Below are 4,808 nucleotides of genomic sequence, written 5' to 3' on the forward strand. Positions count from 1 at the left end.
CGGCTTGACCTTTTGGAGAGGCGCGGGGCGCGCAGGGAGGGGAGAAAGTTGGGCGCTGGGAAAAAGGGGGGGGTGTGTTAAACCTTGCACGGCGCGGGGGACACACATCCCAGTTCAGGATTCCTCCGAGCTCGGCGGCTTCTCTTCTCCCCCCCCCCTTCTTTTTACAACTTTGCCAGCCAATCCAATCGGCGCCCTTCTTTGTGCGCTCTAGGGGGACGCAGCGCATAAGAGAATCCAAAGTCCCCAGATGGGGGGGGGAGTAGTTTAAGAAAGGGTGGGGGAGCAGATCGCAGCTCTCTCGCTCCCCCCTGGCCCCGTTCCATGCAACGGGAGAAATGTGCAGGACTCGGCAAAGCTCGCCAACTTACCAGCTCGGTGGAGGGTGGGAGCTCATGCGCCCCGGCGCTTCGCCGCAGCCCTCCTCTTCTTCTTCTTCTCCGGCTTCCCTTTCCTCCCCCCGCCCCAGATGTGCCTCCCCCGGTGGCTGCCGGGCCGTTTCTTGTTGCTGGCAACCGAGCCGCAGCCGCACTCCCTGTGTGTGTTGTGAAGCAGGTTGTTAACCAGGGCGCTCTCGCGATACTTTCCCTCCTGTATTCCAGGCGTGTGATGTTGCCTGTGAGTGTGTGCGTGTGTAAAAAAAAAAAAAGGCTTTTCTTCTTTGCGCCCCGCTTGGCGCACGCACACAATAGCCAGTCCCAGCTCTCTGGCGGCGGCAGCTCGGGCTGACGCCTCTGCGGCCGGTGCTCGACTGGCGGCGGCTGCTTTGCAACCAAAAAAGCCCAGCCCTGCCAGGGCTTCTGTTCTGGGCAGCGGCAGCAGCTGCCGCGGCTGCTGCGTCCTCAGCTGCTTCTTTTGCATTTGCAAATCCTTTTCTCCCCCCGTCCCTCCCTCCCTTCCCCCGTCCCGATCCCAACTCTCCGGTGGCAGCCGCGGCTGCTGCAGGGGCTGGCAGGAGGAGGGAGGGGAAGGCGAAGACGGGCGTGCGGAGCCGGGTGTTCTTTGCCCCGCTTCCAACAGCACGAGGAGCCCCAGCGAGGGTTTTGGAAAGTCAGCCCGGGGCGCTCAGTCGGTGCAAAGGTTCTTGCAAACAGGTGGAAGGGGAGGACGGGGTGGGGGGAGGGAGCAACAATGCGTGCAGCTTGCAAAAAATATATATATATTTTTTGCATGGGGGCTGAGGAGCCAATTTTTAAAAAGAAGAAGAAAACTGACGCTGCGCTTCGTTCCTTAGAGACGTGAGAAAGAAACCGGTCGCCGTTTGTTTGCAAGGGGGGGGGGGGTTCTTAAGGTTTTGGCGGCGCTGCAAAGCGCAAAGGCCAGCTGAGCTGCGGTGGCCGCCCCAAGACCGTCGTCCTGTGCGCGCGTTTTGGAGTAGGAGTAGCCTCGTTAAAATTTGTGCGCGCGTTTAGGATCGGGCTGCGCGCCACACCAGTACGGAGAAAAGCTGCAATGCGATAGCGGGACTTCTTTCTAAGGGAGCATTTTTTTCCCCCGTTTTAAGAATTGCACTTTCTTTAAACGGGCGAGCCTAGCTGTGCTTAAGTGCGAGGAGACGCTATTGAACTTCCAACTAAAAAGGACTGGGATGAGAGACCAACCAAGCCCCTTCAAAAGTGGCCACTTTCTTTAGAGGAACTGACCTCTCCTCTGGAGGTTGGTTGCAATTCTGAAAGAACTCCACGTCTCGCTTCAGCCGGTGGATGTTTACTCGGAAGTAAGTGTCTGAATCCGATGGCGCCCAGAGTGGTAAATCTTCCGAGACAACCTGCGCGGGGTCGCGACGTTGAGCCCGCCCTCCTTTGCGCATCCTACGGCTCGCGTGTTTACTCGGGAGTAAGACCCCATGGCGTCACGGAGCGATACGCCGCACCCGCATAATGGGATCTTGGTCCCCAAACGAGATAAACCTTGCAGTTTTTATTCGGAAGTAAACACCTTCGGCTGAGGTGAAATTTACTCCTGAACAAAATGCGCTTAAGTCGAGGAACCCATCCAAAAATCGGACTCGACGGGGCGGTTATGTTTGCAGCATCCTGGTGCGGCGCAAATCGGCTCGATGTGGAATTCTGTATGTTGCTTGACAGTTGCCAACTCCATGCGATTGAGGGCGGGGTTTGGGGATGGAAAGACCTCAGCCGGGTCCGATGCCATAGAATCCATCCTCCAACACATCTTTTTTTATCCAGGGGAACTCATCTCTGTAGTTTGGAGCTCTGCTGTAATTCCGGGACCTCTCCAGGTCACGCCTGGAGGTTGGCGACCTCAAAGCATCCCCAGGTTACTGGGAAGTGATCCGGACACGCCTGCTATTTCTGCCACCCACTCCCTCCCTAGCAGGAAGTTGGCAAGAGTTTTGCTTTCAAAAATGACTCCACGCTTTGCGTAGTAAACAGTGGCGCCTCGCTTGATTTTCAAGTCGGGATGCCAGCCTCCAGGTGGGAACTGGAGATCCCGAATTTCAGCTCATTTCCAGACTGGAGGTCAGATCCTCTGCAGAGAAAAACGGCTGCCTTGGAGGGGGAACTCTGTGGCATTGACCCCCACCTAGGTCCCTGTCCTCCCCAGGGTCCACGCCCAAACCTCCAGGAGTTTCCCAGCCTGGATCTGGCAACCGGACCCGCCCATCCCCCCCCTCCCTTCCCTGCTGATGGGGGGGGGGGGAATTTGGGAACTCTGTTCGCAAGACCTTCATCAGCCGGCGACGCTGGGCACTGCAGCAAGCAGCAACTGCTTCCAAAGTTGCCAACCTTTTCGGTGCTTCCAGCTGGCTTTCCCCGCAGAGACTTCCACGCCAGCCGCGGCGGCCTTCCCACGTGCTTCCTAGCTGACGCGCGAGCTCCTTGGGGCGGAGGGAGGGGAAGGGGACGGGCTTGGGAGCCGCTGCCGCAGCCGGCCGGCGCCTCTGCCGGGAGGAAGCGAAGGCGCAGCGGCCCTGTAATCCGGCCCGCGTGGCTTTGCTGGCGCGGAGTCATGTGACGGCCGAGGGAACGGGGCTCGCCCATGAGGTCTGCGTTTGAGAATAAGCATGATGCAAGTTTGAGATCATCCCGGCGGGGTTTGTTTGCTTCTCCGCGCGGCGCTGGCGGAGTCCGTTTCCCAGCTGTAAAAGGGGGGGGGGGGATCTGGCGGAGGGGGTCCCGCTGATCTCGGAAGGGAGCGGGAGGAAGGCGAGACTCTGAGGAAGAGGGCTTGGAGCCAGTGCTCCCTCAACGCCCTGCAGTCTTCTGAGCAACAATTCTACTTGGTGAGCTCCCGGCATTAACGTTGTGAGCGAGCGATTTGCTCGGGAGCCCTCCTTTCCTGTAAAGGTAAAGGTTCCCTTGCTCGAAAGCCAGTCGAGTCCGACTCTAGGGTTGCGGTGCTCATCTCAGTTTCAAAGCCGAAGAGCCAGCGCTGTCCGAAGACGTTTCCGTGGTCATGTGGCCGGCATGACTAAACACCAAGGCGCACGGAACGCTGTTCCCTTCCCACCGAAGTGGTACCTATTTATCTACTTGCAATTTCTTGCTTTCGAACTACTAGGTTGGCAGGAGCTGGAACTAGAGATGGGAGCTCACTCATGCGGCACCGGGTCTCGAACTGCTGAACTACCGACCTTCCACAGCCTGCAGTTCAGCGCCTTAACCACTTGAGCCACTGCAGCTCCTGTCTCCTTTCCTGAGCTAAGACAAAAATGTGTGAGCCGGAGGCTAAAAAATGGTGAGGTAGCTCCAGGGGTCATTTTGTAGAAAAAGAGGTGCAGGAGCTTATTAGCATAACTTATTTGCATATTCCATACCCCCTGACATCACTGGAAGTGTGTCAGAAGGCAACACCCACCGCTTGGGCTCCACTGGACTGTTTGGATTGCTAGCTATTGGGGGGGGGGGCTGCAGATCTGTCCTCGCAGAGGAGGGAGAGCTTGTACCTGAATAAAACTTGGTCTTAAAGGTGCCACTGGACTGTTGGGGGGGGGGGAGCTCTGCAACTTACCTGGCTGCTTCTTGCTCTGACTGAGGGCTGCTGGGAGCAGGGGGTGGGTCTTGTTGCATGTGCCTGCCTCCCTGGGCTCTCTACTGCCGGAGCTGCGCTCCTGCAGGAAAGGACCCCTGGGTAGCTCACACTAGCTCAGCTTAGAGGGAACACTGCTTGTCACTTTAAGTTTGTCCGGGACTTGCAGCTTTTAGGTTTTAGGCGACAAGCGCCTGATTTAGAGGCATGGTGGTAGCTTCAAAAGGCTGCACCTGTTGAATTGTTGTGCTGTTTGTCCAGCTTTTGGAGATACCTGAGGATGGCTGGAAGAAACTGAAAGGGAGCCCAGGGGTCATCTAGCCAACCCCCCTGCCCAAGGTGGGAGATTCACAGCTGCCTCCCCCCCCCCCACCCCCAGTGACTGCTGGTCCATGCCCAGAAGATGAACAACTTCCATGATCCCTGGGTAATCTGGCCTGTAGAAAAATTCCTTGCTGACCCCAAAGAATAAGATGGCAACCCCATCTCAAAATGTAACTTCCATCTTTCCCCCCCCCAACCCCAGAAGGCTTCTGTGTTCTCATAGCTGCATGACAGGCAGAAATTCAAATGGTGCAGCTCTTTTCCGGGGGCACCTGGTAGCGCTTAGGATTACTTTGAAAGGGGGGCAGGTAAATCCAGAGAGGACCAACTTGTCCATAGCTGTAAGGGTTGAATGGAGCCTCCACGTTCAGAAGCAGTATACCAGTGCCAAAACGTGAAGGACGGACCACAGAAGATGAATCTTGCCTTGCGTGTGAACCTCACAAAAGGTGCCAGGGCAGCCATATTTGGAACCTTGACAATGGACGGGG

At 57.0% G+C, this 4,808-nt stretch overlaps 1 protein-coding gene across 2 annotated transcripts in view; it reads right to left on the reverse strand.

Annotated features, from left to right (window-relative positions):
- Positions 1 to 2,817, reverse strand: part of ZBTB42 (zinc finger and BTB domain containing 42) — a 5,556-nt gene extending 2,739 nt beyond the window's left edge. Inside the window, exon 1 of one of the 2 annotated variants that reach the window (XM_015408587.1) lies at positions 2,751 to 2,817. The gene's annotated coding sequence lies outside the window, so the exon portion shown is untranslated. Of the gene's footprint in view, positions 1 to 371; positions 455 to 2,750 lie in introns of those variants that run through there. The other variant, XM_015408586.1, reaches the window with a different exon arrangement.
- Positions 2,818 to 4,808: the final 1,991 nt, after the last annotated feature.

Source organism: Gekko japonicus, unplaced genomic scaffold, assembly GCF_001447785.1.
Source record: "Gekko japonicus isolate JY-2015 unplaced genomic scaffold, Gekko_japonicus_V1.1 scaffold1419, whole genome shotgun sequence".
Lineage (NCBI taxonomy): Eukaryota > Metazoa > Chordata > Lepidosauria > Squamata > Gekkonidae > Gekko > Gekko japonicus.